The sequence below is a fragment of the Lissotriton vulgaris genome, chromosome 6, assembly GCF_964263255.1.
Source record: "Lissotriton vulgaris chromosome 6, aLisVul1.2, whole genome shotgun sequence".
Lineage (NCBI taxonomy): Eukaryota > Metazoa > Chordata > Amphibia > Caudata > Salamandridae > Lissotriton > Lissotriton vulgaris.
The window spans coordinates 1,764,459,679-1,764,481,981 of NC_141694.1; the positions used below are offsets into that span (position 1 = coordinate 1,764,459,679).

The following is a 22,303-nucleotide window of genomic DNA, read 5'->3' on the forward strand; positions in this document are numbered from 1 at the left end:
AATATAGTAAAACTAGTTCTGATGAGACCCAAAAACGTGTTTGAAATCAGGCAGTAATAAACAAAGCCTCATCCACAAAAGAGAAGCACTCTTAAAACTGGCAAAACATAGCATTTTCAAAACTTGGATGGAAATACATGTACTTGAAATGCACATGGTGAATAATACATTTTAAAAATACTTGAAATAAAGATTTGAAAAGTACATACAGGATATAGAAAACAGTAGCTCAAGTGGTGAGTTTAACCCCTTCGATGCTGATGACGAGCTCAGCTCGTCATCAGCCACAGGTGGCATGGGCTGATGACGAGCTGAGCTCGTCATGTAACGTGGTTTTGCGAAAAAAGCCGCACAGCGCAAAAATCACCGCAGCAGCGATGCGGTTAAAGCTCAATAACAGTGCACAGCTGCATGAAGTATAATTCTGACTTAGATCCCAAAGATATAGCTATTGTATTTGATACAGTCATTTTAGTCGTTGCAATATATCTTTGATGTTTAATTTTTACATGTCTGCCAATGAGTAGTGACATGGAGGAAATAGTTGCTATGGTGTGTGTCTGTGAGATTGTAGAACCAGAGATATTCACTACCAAGTTCGTGCAACGATTCAGTTTGCATAATGAAAAGAAACTTCACTGTGGGTCTGGGTAGAGTATTGCGTACAGTTTTGTAAAGACACATGCATTATGGCAAAATATAAGTATAGCAGAAGTAAACAGTTGGGTTACATGAGTTGCATGTAAGTATTAGACCCCAAAAACATGTTCAGCAATTACACCAATTGCTTAAATATATTGATGATTTAGGCAAGGTGTATCCCAATACGTCAAGAAGTGGCATATCATAGTCTGTTTTGGTAGGAGCCTTTATTTATGGTTATCAAGGTTTGCCACTAGAAGACTCATTGAGCCTGTTCCTGACAGTATCTAATGTAAAAAAATAAAATAAACTAGGTTCCTTGAGCAGCAGTCGATGCCTGACATAGGTACCCCTCCTGGGTCGTCTTACCTCCTCAGTAATTTCCCATTTCATTAATTGGTTCCATGGTCTTTAAATGTAAAATGTCCTACTGGCCACCTCCTTATGGCCCCTAGTCCTACTCTGGTGTTGGCATATGAAGAAACAGTTTTTCTGGCCTATATACAATTAGTAGCACATATTGTGATGATATAAACCACATTGTAGGTGTAGGAGGACAGTGCTTTCCTGAAGGATTGATGTACTAATGTGTGGGTGTTCTATGTTGAGTGCATGCTGCACAATTACTGTACAGACTTGTTATTGGTGGGAGACCCCATGCAGCAGTCAGGGTTGCTGCTTTGCCTTGAAGTTGCATTTACCTTACCACACAGTCAAAGATATTCATATCTTTCTGTGGGGAAAGCATGTTTTTCAGTCTTTGTATTCAGTTATTATGACAAGCAAGACTAAAAAGAGAGGAAATAATATTCAGAGGGAGGGAAAAAGAGTAGAATTAAATGCGCTACAAAAGTGAAAAACATAACTAAAATAAGAGTAAAACAAATGTAAACCAAGTACGCAAGTATTTTGATCAATTAAAAAAAGAGGTCATTATAAATTGAAATGTTGCGAGGCAAACAAGTGGAAAACGTTGGCCAGGCTCCTTCACATACAAGGAAATCAAAAAATGGGATAAGAACTTTCAAGCTGTTGATTTAAGGTAAAAAAAAAGCAATGCAAGATTGGTAGCTGTAAATATGTGGCTCTAGCAGGAAGGTATGGACATTACTCATGGGAGTAACTGGCAGAATAATTGCGGATCGAAGCTGCAAACAGAGAGTGATGAGTGGCGATAAACAGGACAGAACACTGGAGGTGAGGATTAGAGGTTTGAAAATTCCAAGGTTTGAAAAGATCAGATTCCGCATCATGGTTTTGCAGACTTTGACAATTAAGTCTGCATTAGTGGTAAGGTGGAAGGAGGAGAGTTGTGTAGTGCCAGTGGAAAAGGGTGGAAAGACTGAAGAGGTGGTGGGGGGTTGCCTGTCTGCTGTTAGAGTTCTCTTAGTAGACATCAACTTCTGTGTTGTCACCGTGAGTAAAATATGGTGTGTCCTCTGTATTTCTTATTACAATTAAAGTGCATTGGCCAAAGGTACACTGAAAATTTCACACATTTTCACCAAGTAAACTGCAATGTAACAACAATATTATGTGACTTCTGGTAGTAACACTTACTAAGCAGCAGATGGGCCAGGTATGCATTGTCTCTCTGGTGTTCAATATCTTGTGCATTGGAGGCGTAACTCTACTCCATGTTATGATGAAACAGCTACTAAGTAAGTGAAGGCACATCCCAATGTACATCCTCTGGTATCTAGATAATGGCGCTGTAAATTAGAAAGAAGGTTGTTGGAATAATTGAGCTGAGAGACACCTAATGAATCCTACCCCAAACTATCCAACCCAAGGATGTTCAAAGCAAGGAAATCTCGGACTAATCTTTCAGCTAAAGACACAGCAGATCCATGGCCTAGGCACCTAGGCACATACATAATTCATGTAGTAATAGTAGAACACCTGCCTTATTCTTGCACTGCCTTTCCAAATAAAGTGCTGTGGGTTTTGAGCATCTCAACATTTTGCTTGTTGCTCTGAGATGATATGATAACATTAGAGATGCCAGCAGGAAAGCATTTGTCATATTTCACTCCTCCTGTTAGCTGGAAATCTTGATTACTTCCAGTAAGGTTTCCGTAGTGCACAGTACTCCGGTCTCAATCCTGCCACTGGATGTTACACCTCACAACACGAAGGGTCATTGTCCTGCGCCACCTGCAAGTTCCCATGCACTCTCCTACCACACTACGCACTACCCTTGCTCCGACAGCAACCAGCACCCAACACCCGCCGCTCTCACATTCACACTCTCCAGACAGCGACCGCACAACATTTTGCACTCTCCTGCATACTCCTTAACACCCATTCCTTCACCAAATATGCCATAGAGATTTGAGACAACATTTCGGTCGAGAAGCCCATGCCGATCACCTGGACTCACCTTCCAGGACACATAAAAACATGCCACAATAATCCACCTGCTCAAAAAGCCTTCTGTGGCTCCTAGATTGCTCATCAACTACAGACCCATCTCCTTGCTTCCATTCCCAGCCAAAGTCTTGGAGAAATAATCAACATGCTCTTCATCAACCATCTCGACATCTCCCCACTACGTGATGTCACAGAATCTGTAATCAGACCCAAACACAGCACAGAAACAACCCTCATTGCCACTGCAGACAACATCCGTATGATCCTGGACAGAGGGGACACAGCTACCCTCATCCTTCTGGACCTCTCCATGAAATTCAACATGGTATCTCACCCCATCCAGCGCCTGCATGAGAATGGAACCAAAGTACCCGCTCTCCATTGGATATGCACCTTCCTGACTAGAATTCACAGCCAGTCAGTCAGCCTGGGCTCTTACTCATCGGATGCCCACAATATCATCTGTGGCATTCCACAAGGATCCTCACTGAGCCCAACCCTCTTCAATACTTGCATGATCCCACTAGCAAGCATCAGCCTCACCCACGACATCGATGTCTTATCCTCCACCGATGACACCCAGTTGATACTCTCCCTCTTGTACAAAAGTTCCAAGACTGGATGAAGACCATCTGTCTTAAACTTAACACTGACAAGACAAAAGTCATGATCTTCGGGAAGAGCCATCGCCCTTGGACTACACCTGGTAGCTGGATGAACTCAGACCCACACCCAACACAACCCCCACCTATGCCAAGCACCCTGGGATTATCATTTGAAGCCAACTCCACATGGAATGCCCACATCAGCTCTGTCAAAGCTTCCTGCTTCCACACCGTGAAGATGCTGAGAAAAATCTTCAAATGACTCCCAACCAGCACCCATAAATCGGTCACACACACACTCCCTTGTCACAAGCAAGCTGGACTACAGGAACACCCTCTACACCAAGATCAGCAAGCACTTCAGCAGGTGACTTCAAGCGATTCGAAACCTTGCAGCCAGAATCAGACTCAACCTCACCAATCGCACACACATCACACAATGGGAGAGCTCCACTTACTTACTATACACAAATAAGCCCAGTTCAGACAACTTACACACACTTTCAAAGCCTTCCATAACACTAGCCCAGCCTACCTCAGTAACTGAACTTACTTCGCTAACCAAGCAGACACCTTTTTTAAAAAAAACTTTATTTGTCATTTCGTAATGTTACAATAATACAAAGCATCAGTGCTCACTGCCATATCACCATGTCTATGAAGTATGAAAAACAAGCATTTGCAATGCAATAGGTCTCGCATTAGGAAAGTTTGAGCTATTGGTATTGTAAATGACACATTTTTTATTTATGTGTTGGTATTGAAAATAGCGAAATTACTAGTTTTGTAATTTACAATGCCAATAGTTTTAACTTTCGCAAATGTGACACCTATCGCATTTGTAATGCAATATGTGTATTATTTACGTGACTAAGATGTATTGATATTACAAATAAAAATGGCTTTTATTATTTGTTTAATATTTAATACTTTAATAAAAGTTATTGTAATTTATAATGGCAATAGCTTAAACTTTTGTAAATAACTTTTGTGAAGATTAGTGTATTTTATTGTGACAAATACAAGAACAGAAGTGAAATATTAACATCTTTTTTGTGACATTTGTAATGAAGCTTGAAACATTGAGAGAACATATTTGAACCAGTTGTTGTTAAATGGTTGCACAGATTGATGCTGTGGTGGCGCAGAGTGATGTTGTGGTGGCGCAGAGTGATGTTGTGGTGGCGCAGAGTGATGTTGTGGTGGCGCAGAGTGATGTTGTGGTGGCGCAGAGTGATGTTGTGGTGGCGCAGAGTGATGTTGGGGTGGCGCTGAGTGATGCTGGGGTGGCGCTGAGTGATGCTGGGGTGGCGCTGAGTGATGCTGGGGTGGCGCTGAGTGATGCTGGGGTGGCGCTGAGTGATGCTGGGGTGGTGCTGAGTGGTGCTGTGGTGATGCTTAGTGGTGCTGTGGTGGTGCTGAGTGGTGCTGAGTGATGCTGTGGTGGTGCTGAGGTGGTGCTGTGGTGGTGCTGTGGTGGTGCTGTGGTGGTGCTGTAGTGGTGCTGTGGTGGTGCTGTGGTGGTGCTGTGGTGGTGCTGTGGTGTTGCTGTGGTGGTGCTGCTGAGTGGTGCTGTGATGGTGCTGCTGAGTGGTGCTGTGATGGTGCTGAGTGGTGCTCTGGTGGTGCTGAGTGGTGCTGCGGTGGTGCTGAGGGATAATGTGGTGGTGCTGAGTGATAATGTGGTGGTGCTGAGTGATAATGTGGTGGTGCTGAGTGGTGCTTTGGTGGTGCTGAGTGGTGCTGTGGTGGTGCTGAGTGGTGCTGTGGTGGTGCTGAGGGGTGCTGTGGTGGTGCTGAGTGGTGCTGGGTGGTGCTGGGTGGTGCTGTGGTGGTGCTGAGTGGTGCTGTGGTGGTGCTGAGTGGTGCTGTGGTGGTGCTGAGTGGTGCTGTGGTGGTGCTGAGTGATGCTGGGGTGGCGCTGAGTGATGCTGGGGTGGTGCTGAGTGATGCTGTCGCATTGAGTGATGCTGTGGCGTTGAGGGATGCTGTGCGCTGAGTGGTGTTGTGGGATAGACGATACCTAAAAAACTAGGATCGGCCGATGAGAAACAAGCGACAGCCATCCCCCTCCAGGGTTCTTGGAAATCGTGCATGACTCAAGGTTGTGACTCCAACATTTCCTGCACTGCACGAAAAATCTCACAAGAAGATGCTAAATAAACCAGAGTGTTGTGTGTCATTGACAAAAACCCTTAGGGTAGGTAGCATATGTTCACAATGCAGTGTTTTTCTTGCACACTTCTTAGAATATGTAAGCATCGACTGGTGGTGGCTTTCCCAAGCATGTTTAAATAAAATCTAACAATGACGATACTGGACTTAAAATGTGGGCGGGTGACATTCCTACCAGAATAAGAGGTGCATACATTGGGTCGGTTTTAGGAAGCAACTCAACTACTGGCAAGTATGTTCTTGCTGACTTCTCATCCTTGCCACTAGTGTTCCAAAAGAGCTCCTGGCTGACATGACCGAAGCCAGGTGGAATATTTAACTGTTAAACTGATGAGTTGTTACTGGAATAATTTAGGAGGTACTGGTGATCAGACCAGTAAAACACATTTATATTAAGAGGCCGTTAAATGGCAGTGCGGTATATAAATGCAAGTCAGTAACTAGCATTTTAATGGAAACCACAGCACGTCTGGCCGAAAGGAGGAAGAAGCTCGAGACTGAGACAGGAGGGATGCAGACTCGGTGAAATCCATGCTGATTAGGTAAGCGGAACGTGTCAACTTTACTTTATCTTTAATCAGTTTACAAGCAACTGACAACTTCTTTGCGGGGAAGGGGGCAGTAATGATAATCCACGACAAGCAAATAGGGGTGGGGACACGGAGTGTGTAGGGAGACATGACGTCAGACACCGATGATGAACCCTAGGCTTTACAGGCAGCTAGGGTAGGCGGAGAATTAAACAGGCAGCCTGCTTGTGGTGGTGGGAGGGAGAGCCCACGGGGAGATGGAGCTTTGAAGCAGGAAGCACTGCGTTTGTTTAAAGTTATTTGATAAAAAAATTAGAGGTGGGCGAGCCGTGCCCTGCAACGTTAAATCAAATCCAATGCAGCTAAAGGATTCTTCCTTTCTCTTGTGCGCCGCGGAGACGGAAAGCCACTGCTGCCTAGCATTACATATGTATACGAAATCGGGCGCCAGGCTGAAACAAGTGGCATGGTTTAACAAGTTAAAAAACAAGAACTACAGCAGGCAAAAGCAATAAAAGGCTTTGTCAGTAAACAAGCAAAACTTGTGTCAAGGGAAAGACGTAACTTCTTAAACTCGCCATGATTTGATTTTTAAAAAACGTTCTGATATGCAGAGAGGATGAAGCTCTTCTCAAAGCCCGAGAGCTCAGCCCAGACAAAGCCAAAGCAGGAAAGCTGGAGAAGCGTGAGCCTGGTGGGGGGGGGGGCGGGATGCGAGCGAGTGGGAGGCACAGCGGCCGCAAAATGAAACGAGTCACGCATGGTTTAACAAGTTAAAAAACAAGAACTACAGCAGGCAAAAGCAATAAAATGCTTTGTCAGTAAACAAGCAAAACTTGTGTCAATGGAAAGACGTAACGCCTTAAACTTGCCATGATTTGATTTTTAAAAAACGTTCTGATATGCGGAGAGGATGAAGCTCTTCTGAAAGCACGAGAGCTCAGCCCAGAGAAAGCCACAGCAGGAAGGCTGGAGAAGCGTGAGCCTGGTGGGGGGGCGGGATGCGAGCGAGTGGAAGGCAAAGCGGCCGCAGAATGAAACGAGTCACGGCCTGGCGGCCGTGAAGTGTGAAGCAGTGGGCGGGGAAGCAGATCCCTTTGAAGCTCTCGGAGGCAGGAGCAAATGGTAAGGGGAGAGCAAGCTCGTGCACGAGGACGTGCACTTCTGGAAATCCGCTATTGGTTTAGCTTTCTGGGTTTACCTCAATAGGTCTTCTGCAAGACCTAAACAGCCAGGCAAAGGATTGTTTCCAAAAAAGACACGTCTGGCTGACTGTGTTCCTCTCACATGGGGCACTTGGCGAGTATTCAAGTGCGTCAAGTTTCCAGACGTGGGCTTTTAAAACTGCACAGAGAATCCCAGCCTTGGCTCCAGTCTCTTCATTTCACATGCATTACAGGGGCTGCAAAGGATCTATCTTTCTTCCTGAATTGGTAAAATGAAGGCTAAAGTGAGTGTTTCCGGCAGGGGCCTGCTTCTGAAAGAATGAACTACTGGCTGGAAACTGTAGAATGAAGTGGAAAAATTGTACTTCTGAAGTGTCTTTCAAGACCTTCTCCAATGCTGCGAAAGGTGCAGTGAGAGATCTTTTGTGGGTGGAGCCAGTGGAGTGGCGCTAGACGGGCGGGAGACAGCTGACGTAACACAAAACAGAAGCGAGGTTGTAGCTTATTCTCCAATGAACACAGAGTTTCCTGACAGGTTGATAAAGTAATAATCATGAACATTATTCCACCAAAAGGCCAGGGGTAGCGGAAGTGACATCACAGGCTTAAACATACACCAGCGGCGGGTTCTTGATAGAGGAACGGGGGTGTTGCCCCAGTTTGTTTTGTGCGCTGCTGTACATGTATTAAATAGTAATTGTGTACATAGTGCACGGCATGGCCCAGGCAAAGTTTGTAGGAGAGTGACCTAAGGCAAGCCGCATGGGTGGGGGAGGAGCCTGCTTGAATAAGTGACAGTGAACACGGGCCTCCTTGGGATGAAGTGCACATGTGGGGTTGGACAGGTGCCTTGCTCCAACCGGCTCGACATGCGCACTTGCACCCTTGCCTACCAGCACAATTGTAGGAGCCTGGGGGATTGCTGTCACAGCCCCCCATGTAATAGTCCTTTCTGGCCTCGCGGTGGCCCCACACCTAAATCCGACCCCCTTGTAATCATGGCTTAAATACTGAGATCTAGAGGGTATTTCAGATTCTAGTGAGATGCAAAAGTCACACAAAACAAACCTGTTATTACTGTTGTGTAGCCCACAGGTGAGACTGACACACGGTGTTGTGCAGTTCTCAAAGTTACATTTCCAAAAACATAAAGACAGGTTAAACAAGGCAGTGCAGTGGGGAGCACGGAGGGCGGTGCCTCAGATTAAGACAAAGATGCAAAGTATAGCTTTATATAGGAGAAGCTTGGGGTAGTATGCCATGATAGGCGATTTGCATAGTGCTATCCAGCATGGTGTATTTAGCGCCATGAAGCCTCTGAGTTACTCATGGCAGTCCAGCACATATTCCGCCGGGGTACCTTTCACAAGGACCCTACAGGCTTCGACTGGGCAGGAGGGAAGACTCGTTCGATAGAGTTTATGGTTCTTGGGGGGGTGAGAGGGTTGTGTGTGGTTAGTACCCAGAGCGGCTCCCCATCCACAGATTTTGGGGGCTGCTTTCATTCCTTGCATTATGACCCAGGACACCCTTGTGACGTCACTGGTTGACAGAAAGAATGAAAGAAAGAGTGCCCCTCCAGCTCCACAGATGGAAGCATGGGCAACAAATAAACATTATTGCACTCTGCTCCAGGCATTAACAGTCTTTAAGCTCCCTCTGTGATTGGCCAAGACAGCCACAGCAGTCTGTAGCTGGTATTAACGGATTTCAGGAAGAACAATGGAGCGCCTACTGCCTCGCAGCAAGGGCTGTGCTGAAGACCGGTCCATCGGGCAGGTAAATGGGCAGGGCTGGGCTACCTGCTGATTCGAGTCGCCATTAAAGCTCTATTAGGGTGACCAACCGTCCGTACATTTCACGGACAGTCCGTAATTTCGGCCGTCCGCCGTTGTCCGTGAAGGATCCTTTAACGGACGCCATTTGTCCGTAATTTTAACCGGGCACAGCTTCCACCCACCTCCCTTCTTAACTCCGAGGCTGTTGCAAAGCTCAGATACCCACCAGCATTGGAGAGGCACAGCGGGACGGCAACCCTCACACCTCCAGCCCTTGATGAGCTGTTAAGAGGTGCTCGAAGGTGACAGAGGGAGGGGCTGTGGCTTCAGGAGCAGGGGGCATCTATTCAAATGCAAACAGCCCTGAATGAGTCTCTGCAATTTAGAGGGGCCGCCGCCTCACACATTCCCTTTCTGCCAGGGCCCCAAACATCCTAGAACCGGCCCTGATTGCATCGAGGCAGCACTGGTGCTCTTCACAGAGCGGTTCTTCAAACATGCAGCCTATAATGTAATAAAGTAAAGAAATGTCAAAATTGCACCTACACTGATTAACAAAGTATGGAGGACAATCAGTTAAATCAGTTCTCTTGGAGTATCTCCTTTAAGTGCTGTACATCAGTGTGGGGGGAGGGGGGCAAAACTAACATTTTGGAAAGAGAGCCTGTCTTCTCGTTGTCTTGTCCAGGAGGGGGTGAGGAGCCCTACCCCACCCTGGAAGAGACAGGATGATACTAGAATACTGCATACCCACCCCTGTGCCCACCCTGGTGGATCCTGTTCCCGCTCCTGTGATGGCTCCTGCCCCCCCCAGTGATGGCTCCTGTCCCCCCCATGTGATGGCTCCTGTCCCCTCTCCCACCCCCCCCCCCCCCCCCGCCTGTGATGGCTCCTGTCCCCTCTCTCCCCTCCCCTCCCGCCTGTGATGGCTCCTGTCCCGCTCCTGTGGTGGATCCTGTCTCTGCCCTGGGTGGCTTCTGTCTCAGTCCTGGAAAGGCTCCTGCAGCGAGGGTGAAGTTCTTGATGGCCCTTTTCTCAGAAAGGCTCAGCTCAAAATTAATATGAAAAGGTGGGCGAGTGAGTAAGTGAAGGGATGGGTGGATAGCTGGATGAATTAGTGAAAGGGTAAGTGGATGAATGAAAGATTGAATTGAAAGATGATAGAGGATGGCTGGATTGATGAGTGAGTGGAAGGATGGAAGAGAGAAAAGGTAAATAGCTGAATGTATGGGTGGAAGGGTAGCTGGATGGGTAAAAGGTTGGATGGATCAGTAAAATAATGGCTGGATGAGTGAAAGCGTGGATGGTGAGTGAGTTGATGGATGAGTGAAATGATAGATGATTGATGAACTGATAAGTGCAAGGGTGAATGGATGGACAGGTGAGCGAAAGGGTGGATGCAAGGATGGATGAGTGAGTGAAAGGGAGGGTAGATGGACAAAAGGATGAATAGATGAGTGAAGGAGTGAAAGGATAAATGGATGAGAGAAAGGATGGATGCGTGATAGGGTCAATGGATGGATTCATGAGTAGATGAGTAGATGGGTGGGTGGATGGGTGGAAGGAAGGATTGCTAAGTGAAAGGGTCGATGGAGAGAGAAAGGGAGGATGGATGATGACTGAAAGGGTCGATGGTTGGAAGGATGAGTGACTGGGTGGATGGATAGTAAGTGAAAGGATGGCTGGATGGGTGAAAGGGTGGATGGATGGATGAGTGAGTGAATGAATGGATGGGTAGAAGAGAGGATGGATGAGTGTACAGATGGATAGGGTGAAAGGGTGGATGGATGGATGATGGATGAGTGAAAGGATGAATGAAGGGATGGATGAGTGAAATGATAGATGGACGGATACATGATGAATAGGTTTGCAAATGGTTGAATATGTTTGGGTATGGCTGGGCTTACTTATACACTATTGCGCGACCTCTGATGTGTCTGTAAAACTTATCCAATTGTCCTGAGGTTTTGTCCTGAATTCTGATCTACTGTCTTGAATTTGTGTCCTGAATTTTGACCCTTTGTCCTGAATTTTTACAGTCACCGTCCTGAATTTGCACCCATAACAGGTGGTCACCCACACCTAGTCACAGCGGTCGAAGTGTATTAAAAAAAAAAGTATGGGACCGATGATCCTGTGTGCAGTGGGGGCGGGGCCAGTGAACTTGGGGCGGGACAAACACGCGGCTAAAAAGAACAAAATATTCTGAAACTATTTTGCTGGTCTTTTACTTACAGGTGACTACATATACAATAACGTACACCTTAAAAGAAAAGGAAATGCAGGCTAAACAAATCATTGAGAGATGCATTCATTTAGGTTATTTACATTATGAAGCCGTTATTTGTTAATGTGATGACTGCACGTGTCTGTGTAACCACAGAAGTGTATTCTAGTCGGTGCAGCAGGGTATAGTGACTGATGTGCTTTCAGTGTTATGACGTCCCTGCCTGTGCCAGAAAGCACTATCAATATGAAAGTCCTTATTTTAAAATTACATTACACCCAGTATAAGACAGACTGACACATAATGTGCAAAAGGATTTATGTTTAAGATTTTTTTTAAAGTGCTTCAAAATATAGAACTTGGTTGCCAGCATTTGTAGAACTGTCAGTAAAGCTTGGACTCCACAGACTCGCTTGCGATTTTTCTTAAAAGGAATACATCTTTGTGATCAGGAAGCTTGCTTTGCAAAATTACGCAGTTACATTTCTCTGCAAGCAGCAGCAGCCCGGGAAGACGGCGGGTTTTCTTGTTTTGCGATCAGTTCCTCCCTCCACCCTGGAGACTTACTCCTCAGCCCCTCAGCTGAGGCTTCTTAAAGGTCAGATATAACCACCCCAGGTTGTCTTTAAACGTAATGTAGGATTACATTTCCCGGATTTCTCTAGTTTCGTTGTCCATGAAAGCTTCCCCAGCTCACGGGGAGGGCGGGACGGCAGAATGTATCCGAGTCGTGATTGGTCCACTGCTGTTTACACCTCGCTCCCATTGGCGGCAGCTGCCTGACGCCCCTCTGGGTAGGCTGCACCGTAAGATACGGCCGTGGGAGTGGAAGAGACCCGTGTGTGTCAGGCTGGGCACTTGTACCCATGGAGGACGCCGAGGGGGCTGAGGCAGGGGGGCAGGTCGGAGACTTTCATGGTGACGAGGAGATCATCGAGGTGTTGGAGAGCTGAATGACGACGGCCAGGACCCGGGTACTGAGGGGGCGCAGTGGGGTCAGGGGTACAAGATGTGCTGTCTGGACTCACAATTTCAAAGGTTGGCTTTTTCGAAAGTAGGAATGAGGCGGCGGCGGCGGGGGCCGGGTCTCTATGTGTGTGTGTGTAAGTGTAAGTGCGTGTGCGCGCGCGTGTGTGTCTGTGCATGCACGTGCGTTAGGCTGACTTGCTGGGAATGTGGACGGAGCCGACGTGCGCGTGCACAAGGTCAAATCCAGGGGAAAAGCGCGTGGCACCCTCTTGTCCGTCATTCCCCTGAAGTCGATAACTATAGTTGTCGATCTGGACTGCATCCTACGGATGCTTACCAGTGTAGTGTCGCCCTAGCAAGAACAGGCGGACACTACTTGTAGTTTTCAAAGAGCTTTATTATGCACGTCTGCATCACACCTCGTCCCTATTCTAACTGCCGTGGTTCCTGTCACTGGCTCCTCCCGTTCCTGCTCCTCCCTCTTAACTCCACCCCAACCACTAGACTACACGACATCTCCCCCTTTCTTAACAAAATGAACTTAATTTCCACAGTGTTCGCAATTCTTCAATCCACCACACGGGTTGGCGGACAGCTTGTTCTTCAAGCATCAGTAGTGTCTAATCCGTGGTGGTCCTGACGTTGATCAATCTTTCCGGTGTCTTAACCAAGACATCCTTGACTATGGGAGTGCACCTTTGAGAATGCAACCCATTGTGTGTGGGCTGCTTATTATCCGGTTCCGCAGTGATCATGGTTCTTTCTTGTTGTGTGACTGCTACAGGCTCAGCTCGGCAGTGGCAGTCTGCTTTCCCTGGTGACTCTTGTTCTATTGACGGTTGATCTCCTTCGGGAGTGGACAATGTTCTGGTCTTCTTCCGAGCTCCCACCTGTAAGGTTATTTCTCTTTGTCTTGTCAGGTTGGGAGCAGCACTGTTCTTCTGTTCACCGTCAGGCATGCCAGACGTTAATGTACTATCTGAAATGGGTGTCCTGTCTTGATTCTTGGACTCGTTTGCTGCCTCTGTTTGTCTTTTCCTTTCCCACTCGTGTTTGAGACTGGCGAAACCCTTGACCATCCGGTCATGTAGCTGTTTCTCTCTCATTCGGTGACAGTCTATCTCTGTCACCGCTTTTGGTCCTCCTCCCGGGGTGACAGGATAATCCTTTTCCACTTGGTAGATACTGTCCCATCTCTTTGGTTTCCTTCCGTCAGTTCTTTGAGTCAGTCTCGCTGACCCCATCAGGGGTGACGGTATATTACTCATGTCTTGAAATGGCGATGACTGATGTGACATGTTGTCCTTTGGTTCTGGTGTGCGTTCGGGTGATTGATGCCATGGACGTGGTCGGGACCATGGTTTTGTTGACCCGAATGTTTGGACAGACATGTTTTCCGACTCGGAGGAGTCGTTCGCCGATTCCTTTTGAGAACGTTCCTTTGAGGGCGTCGTGACTGATAAGTTTATTGAGTTGGTAGTCTGGGACGACATGCTCCTGGAGTCGGAGCTATCTACGGAACATTCCTTTGGGTACGTCTCTTTATGTGTCTTTTGTGTTGTTGCGATGGAGAGATTGTTTGCTAACCACACGTTTATTTCTTTAGTTTGATCTCGGAGCATTTGGTCTTTACCCTTTTCACGGGACATCACTTGTCCCTTCTCCGTTTTCTCATTGACACAACTGTCTTGAGTGCACGTGCCACTCCTTTTTCGGTATCTGAGTGGCTTACCACTCCTCATGTGGTTGGTTTCTTCTTCTCGCTTGTTGGGCGTGCTGACGTCCGTGCCATTGGGGTGATATGTCTCGCTGCTTGATGCTTCCTCGGATTCATCTATAGACTTTGGTGCATAGCGGGAGGATGCCCGGGGATGTTCGTGTGCCGATTTCCGGCGTTGACGGGACTGGTCCTGTCTTCTGTAGTTTGTCTTGCTTGCCCTCTTGTTGAGCAATCTGTCATCTTGTCCATGGGTGTGATCTGACCCGCTTGACACTTCATCTGCTTCATAACCATTTTCATCATCGGTTGACTGACTCCTTGAGGTTGAGTAACTCCGTGAGGTTGTATCAGTATCATCATCTGTTGACTGACTCCTTGAGGTTGAATAACTCTGTGAGGTTGTATCAGTGCCGCATTCGTAATCCTGATTCATCCTGGTCTTTTGTGATGGTGACTTGGAGTGTTCCATGACGCTGTGTCTCTTGTTTTGTCTTGGCTCTGATTCACCCTCCTTCTTTTCAGTTTTGTTTGTTTCCTGGGCCTTGCCCCCAGACATGAGGGATGTCTCTCTCCAGACATCCATGTGTCTTGCATTCGAGTGCACGTCTTTCGATAAGTCTTTTGCTTTTATCCGCACTCCAACCTCGGCCCCTCTGATGATTCTCTTTAGCGACCACTGCTCCTGAAGAATCTTGCGCTTCGTGTCTGCGCTTGAACAGCCTTCGATTATCCGGAGCCGAACTGCTTCTTCATTTGTAAATGTATTGAAGTAGCAGCGGGGTACCAGACTTAGCAACCGGGTGATGAATTTCGGCAATGGTTCTCCTGGTTCCTGCCGTGCTGTATTGAAAGCGACGCGAGCATGATCCACTTCCACCTGTGCATGGAAATGGGCACGTAGCTTCACTTGGAGTCTTTCATAGCTCTCTGTGTCCCTTTTGGGAAATGTTCTGATTAGGCGTCGGCCCTCATGACCGACTAGCTGGAGGAGTAGTATCAGACATTTTCCATCTCTTTGTTCACCGATTGCGTCAAGAAAATCGTCCAGTGAATCCAGCCACCGGTTCCATTCGGGACCCAAGTTCTGACTGTCAGTCTGTGTCACTGGGGGTGGTACTTCAATGCAAGGATTGGGCCGGTGGGTTGCTTTTACCACCGCCATGAGGGAGGTGTGTTTTTGTCTGCTACCGTCGCAGGATTGTTCGCTTTGTTTCCCGTCTTGTTTGCTGACTTTCTTCTACCAAGATCCTGTGTCTAGCCGTCTCCTTTGATTTTGGGCAGGTTCACCACTCCTGGGTGACTACTGTATTCTATCCGCCCTTAGCACGACTGTCTCAGAAGGCTTCACTGAGTTAGGCTTGGATTTCCTGATTTCGAAAATGGCCACCACTCAGTTGGTCCATACATGACTCTTGGCTCAGCTCCTTCCCACTTTTATTAGGGTGGCCTGCTAACTGCAGGTGATTCGGGGCTCTTCTTACTGTTGATCATCTATCTTCGTGTGGTGCGGGAAGTTTACTTCGGTACTTGCTTTTGCTCGTGTTTGTTACGTTCCAGATCTGTATTTGCTTGGTGCATTTAGGATGTGCACTTGCCTGTGCTCGCTGACTTCGGGACTTGTATTTATCTGTGCTTGGTATGTTTAGGTCTGTATTGGCTCGTGCTTGTAGCGTTCTGGATTTGCATTTGCTTGTGTTAGTTCCATTCAGTATTTGTGTCAGCTTATGCTTGTTTACATCAAGGCTTGCATTTGCTCAGGTTTGTTTATACTTGAAGCATGTGCTTGCTTGTGCTTGCTCTCAGTGTATCTCCTGCACTTGCCAGTGCTTGTTGTGTTTACTGTTGTCTTTATTTGTATCTTGCATTAATTGATGCTCGTTTTGTTACTCGTCTCGCGTTCACCTATGCGTGTTCTAATGCACTTCTTGCATTTGCTTGTGCTTGTTTGTCTTTATTATTGCTTTTGCCTCTGTCCGTCTCTTGTATTTGCTTGTGCTTATTTCATTTGCTGATGTGTTTTCTTTCATTTCGTTTGCTAACGTTGTCCTTTTTTTTTCACTTGCCAATGCTTGCGCGCTTGTATCTGTCAATGCGTGTTCATTGATATAGTCCGTCACTTGCCAATGTTCGTTCACTGTAGTTGTTCCATTTGCCAATGCTTGTTCTTTTTGGTTGCTCCTTTATGTTTGTCAATGCTTGTTGGCTTACATTTACCAATGCTTGTTTCTTTGCACTTGCCAAGGCTTGTTCCTTATTGTTCATTTACATTTATCAATGCTTGTCCTTTAACTCTATTGGCCTGACTTCAAAATGGCCGACTCAGATCCCTGACAGGGGATTGGAGGAAATCGCCTGGTTCTAAGATGGCCGCCGACTTGGAAATCTCGTTTTCGACGAGATTTGGGGCTCTCATTACTTTCTATGCATTTTCACTTTGTTTTCCGGTGCTCACTCACCACGCCGGGCTGCAGGCACCAGCGCAAGACCACTGCACCTCCACGCTGGACCCAAATCGTCACCGGGGCTCCTTGAGAAACTGCTCACCCCGGACACCTTCACACGCAGGTAGGGCCGGGGTAGGCTCCCGACGTCCCGTTCTGCATGCACCCTGCGCGACCATGCACAGTGCCACGCATCAAGGGTTATTTCCTGGCATTCGGCGCTCAACAACGCTCACACATTTGCGCTCCACGTGACTCACCGGTCACGGAGCTTTGGGTCCTTCACCACTGGGCAGTCCGCTTCAACTTCACCAGCGGCGCTCATTCAGGGCACGTCTGACGCTACAGCGACTCCTTCAGCGTGCCTCACGGGACAGGTGATTCAGCACCAGGGTTCCGCGCAGGGGGCACAGCGCGAGCATCCCACCCTCGTCGCCAGCTGTAGTGTCGCCCTAGCAAGAACAGGCGGACACTACTTGTAGTTTTCAAAGAGCTTTATTATGCACGTCTGCATCACACCTCGTCCCTATTCTAACTGCTGTGGTTCCTGTCACTGGCTCCTCCCGTTCCTGCTCCTCCCTCTTAACTCCACCCCAACCACTAGACTACACGACAACCAGCTCGACCTAAAAAAGGACCATCGTTGTTAAAGAGTCATATACAATAAATCCATCACATTTGTAACGTAAGCAGGTCATCATAATACAACTCCCTGGCTCTTCAAATACTTACATCCTACTGACCAGCAACGCTACAGCCCCTTTAGATCCATAATAGGTGCATTGCATGACAGTATGAATCAAAAACCTGAAATCAATACACGTGCCTCCGCTGTCCTGCACTGTAAGTTCACCCCACTCCAGTAGGCACCCGCGAGTCAGATGACGAATGTGTAGATGCCGTATAAGTTGTAAGTGGGTCCCAAATGTCTCACCAACCAGACACCTTCGCTCGGCTGGACTCCTACTTGCACCCATTCACAGAAACAAAACCGGTGGTTGGGCCTTCTCCTACATTGCACCTATAGCCTGGAATAACCTTCTGTTACACATTAAAGCCACTTCTTCAATTCTTGAGTTCCACAAGAAACCTAGGACATGGCTCTTCGAATAGACCCACTTGCCAGCTCTAGGCCAAGCTTGTCCTGCACTGCAACAGCTCCAGGATACTCCCCTGGTGATTATTACATATAAACACAACACATATTTGGCTTTTTATGTATAGACTGAGAAACATGGGCTGCTCCTCTAACATTATGTTTATATTCAGTAATTGTGTTTTCAGTTACATTTGTATGAATATGTTAGCTATGCCTATTTACCTATTTTCATTGAGTTTGTTGCAGGACTATGGCATAGACGCATCACGCAAAAAACCGCTCGCAAAGGGGCAGATTCTCAGAATCTGCCCCTTTGCAACTGGTATTTTTGCATTTGGGATGCATCATCCCAAATGCAAAAATCGCAATTAAGGAAATCGCAAAATTGCGATTACTTAAATTGCTATTGCATTTTACGAATCTCAAATTGAGATTCCTTAAATGCAATCCATTAAAGTTAAAAAATTTGTGATTTCGCTAATAGGGGGAGCAAATTACCATGAAGTTGAACTTCATGGTAATTTGCAAAAACTTTTGAAAAATGCACTAAAGTGCATTTTTCAAAGGTCCATTTTACACACAAACAGGCCCTTAGGGCATGTGTGTGTGCAAGATGTACCCATATGCAGATTTCAGGGGTGCAACAGGGTGTCCTTTTGACACCCTGGCACCCTTGAAATTGCAATCTCAATTTGCGATTCTATAATTGAGAATCGCAAGTTGAGATTGTCTTCCCACTCATTCCTATGGGCCTCTAGGCCCATAGGAATGAATGGGGAGGTATTCCTTAATTGCGACTCGCAATTTTCGAGTCGCAATTAAGGAATTTGAAGAAATCGCAATTTTTTAAGTGAGTTCTTCATGCCTAGCATTTTGCTATTCCTTATTAGCGAATCCTTATTTTTCTCTAATAAGGAATCGCAAAATGGATGCTTGATGCATCTGGGGGTAATTGTCTAGTATATGTGATAAATACCTATATCTGCACTTGTGTCTATTAATTTTAATGCATTCAGTTTTATGGTTGTGTAATCTATAGTGAAAAATATAAACATTTTATTAAAAGACATTTGCTCGTAATACAGTGCAGTTCACAATGATGGAGCAGATGTATCAAGAGTTTTAGAGTTCACAACACCTCTGAATCTGTAAATCTAAGGGTTTGCAAAGGCTAAACCCCTTTTTCTTCTACACTAAACACTTCTAGAGATTCACACAACTTTTTCAGAATACTTAAGCATGTTTAGAAATGGATACTGAGTTGGTATTTGTAAGGGAAGAGTCATGTTTTGAGTTTCCCTTCCAAATACCAATTCAGACCCTATGTATCACTGATTTGTAAATGTAATCCGGTTCCAAAACGTTGAAAAATGATCGCCTCATAAGTTGTGGTAGTAACCCATTTGCGCAGTAAATGGATACTACCTCAATGTAAATACAAAAAAAATAGTTTTGTTTAGTAGTAGGCAGTGATCCATGGGACCACAAATACGTCTATATTGCTAATGGGATATGTGCAAGGAGTCAGCCTGGAATTGTTGCCTTTAACCGCATGCCGGGTTTTCCCGCTGTGCGCTGAAAATTCGAAAATCGCGCGTTACGTGACCAAGCCAGCTCGTCATGCGCGCAGCGCAGGTAACGCCCATGACGAGCTGGCTTTGTCACCAGCATCGAAGGGGTTAATCACCTGTTTTTTTTACTTTTACTGTCGGTGAATCTCACTACCTGAAACTCACGTACAGTAATTCAATTTGTAAGTGGATTGAGCTTTGTTACTGCTAGTGCCCAATACTGCAGTACAGGAGGGTAGGGGGCACTACGATGGTTACACATAAAATGTGTGCACATTGGTATGGCTGCGCCTAAGAGTCTACCGACCTGCACAGCTGGTAGCTGCACAAAGGTAACATGCATGTGGCAGTTTTAAACTGCAAATTTGTCCTGTCAAAATAACCCCTTCTGCAAGGTCTAAACCTTCCTGTAAATATTAAGTCACTCCTAAGGAGGCCTTTTTGCCCATAAAGGCAGGGTGCATGGTATTTAAAAGTAGGACATGTAAAAGTTAATGTTGAATGTGTCCTACAGTGAAATATCGCAAAAGCTGTTTGCACTGCAGCAAAACTGGCTGCTTGTTATGTGTATTAAATGTCAAATTAGGACTGGTAGCAGCTAGAGAAAAAATTCAGGGACCTATTTAGATAGTTATCCAAAATCCAATTCAATGGTAAAATCGAATTTTGCCTATTAAGTAAAAGGTACTCTAAAAAAAAGTTACAACTTTCCTTGCAAAAGCCTCTAGCACCTTGGCTGCTTGAGATAATCTTCTGCTGTGCTGTAACATAATAGAAATGGGTGTGGTCATGACAAGCTCAGCTCGTCATGAGCACACGAGCATCGTGCCTTATGACGAGCTGAGCTCGTCATAAGCACAGAAGGGGCTAGAGGCAGGTATTCAACTGTCACTTAAGTGCTGAAGGCTCCCTTGTGGTGAGATATAGTTTCTCCCAGAGGACAAAGGGCTTAGGTGTGGGGAGGTTATGGCCTTTCCTTGACAGGACGGCTGTGCCCACGGACTAGGCACACTTCAAATAAGCTTTTCATGTCACAAGCAGATGAACCGGATACCAGTCCTGCCCCCGTCCTATATCTTTTTACCCAATTTGGCACCAAAACAAGTGGGAGGAACAGTGAGCTGCTCCAGAATTGGTTTAGAGTGACCACAGAGGAGGGGCTGCTAATTGCCACTGGGTGGGCAAAGGAGAAAAATGGTTCTGTCACATTGGATTGTACCAGAATGCTGTGCAGGAGCGATGGTAGAGGGGTGGATGGATGAAGTGGTATCTTAGGATTGGCTGGGGTGCCTGGCATCTAGAACTATCCACTGACACTTATAAAACCCTGCACAAGGTAGAGACTGGGGAGCAAAACCATGGGCCTGGATGGCAACACTACGGAGTAATGGACGACTGGAATGAGAAGCCACCTGATGCCCTACTAAGATGTTTGTCTACAGATGACTCCTAAGACTAGATGGTTCTCTTCAGCACCAGTGATGTGGGCCAATCTATGGCCCCTGAGAACCGGTTGAGGAAAGATCTGCACTCCCCTGCTACCCAAAGTTCCTTATAAGACAGCCAGAAGTCTATGGGGTTTGGGGCCATTAGCATGAATGTGCTCTGCCGGTTGGTAGCAGTATGTGCAATAGGCACCCACCAGCAGGAGAGGAACATCAAGTGCTTTACACCTATCCTGCTCATTTGCCACATACCAGGAAGAATTATTACTTCTGTTCCTATCCGCTAGGAGCAGAGATGAAGGGAGCAATATTTACCAGAGGCAGGCCCCTGCCGAGTTTAGGGAGCCTGGGGATCTTCGGAAGTGTTGGGGCTCTCCCTCACAGGACCGAACGAAATGCGAAGTTTGCGGGCCCTCCCACAAACTGTAATGTGGTAAGTTTGCATGGATTTCTGGCCTGGAGATCCCCCATAGTGTTTAGAGGGGGGGTTATTTGCATACCACTCTCTTCTTTTGGTGCCCAAGGAGGGGCAGTGGCACCAACAACAGTTTTGCAACATGTTGTGGGGGACTGCAGGAGGTGCAGCAGCCCTTCCCTAATGTGGTTATAAAACTTACCCCAAGTTTCAAGGGGTTTAAAAAAAGACGCATGAGAGTTTAACATTGGAGTTAAAGCTCTCCAGAGCTTGAGCTTCTACTTAGAACTCGAGAGCACAGAGGTCCCTTGTGATTGGTTCTATTGTTGCATTGTGTAGTCTGATAATTGTAAACGAAAGACTCTAGCACAAGCTTAATGTTGTTCTTACTGTTTTATTTATTTGATACCCTTGTCAATGCCAATAGGTCTGCCCTATGTATAATGTTAACCCTTGTATACTATAATGTTGGATTTGGTATAGGTAGTTTGATAATGGGATTCTTGACCCACTGGGGGTGAAATGTGATGTAAGGTTGTCACTAAAGGTATTGTCATCTAACTAAAGTACATATTTGATGCAAACTATTTAGTAGTGGGTTTAATAAGCCATTTTCCAAAGAAAAAGCATTGACTGGACAATTGTTTGAGTGTTGTTGTTGCATGCCAGTGAAAGGAGAGTACTAACCCATAATACCTCCCCTGAAAAGGCCTTGGACTGTTCTACTTTGCTACCATGACAGAGTCAAGTGCTACAATGGAGTACTTGGTTCACAGTTAGGAGACCGGTGTGGACCGATTACTTGGGCCAGACTCAAATCCCGCACATCTACTAACCTTATTTGCTACAGTCTCAAACAAACATTTCGAAAAAAATGGAAATAGTTTTTTTAATGCAATGCCAGTGGAAACTTAGCTACATTACAAAAAGGAAAAAGTGTTACTTTATTTATAGGCAATCGCAGACATTGTGGTCTGCTGACCCTAGCAGAGGATCACACTTGTGATGGCCATCAGTCTGAGTGAGTAGAAATTTGTGACTTACCTTATGAATATAAATGAGGTAGCTCAGATTGGGACTCACTTCAAATCCTTATTTTGTCAACTGACCTATTCATGCATAGGTCAGTTTGGAAAATAAATTAGTG

The 22,303-nt window shown here is 46.2% G+C and overlaps 1 protein-coding gene across 1 annotated transcript in view; it reads left to right on the top strand.

Moving 5' to 3' along the window:
* The window catches only part of ELP3 (elongator acetyltransferase complex subunit 3), an 805,914-nt gene that overhangs the window by 21,384 nt on the left and 762,227 nt on the right, over positions 1-22,303 (top strand). The window lies entirely within an intron of this gene.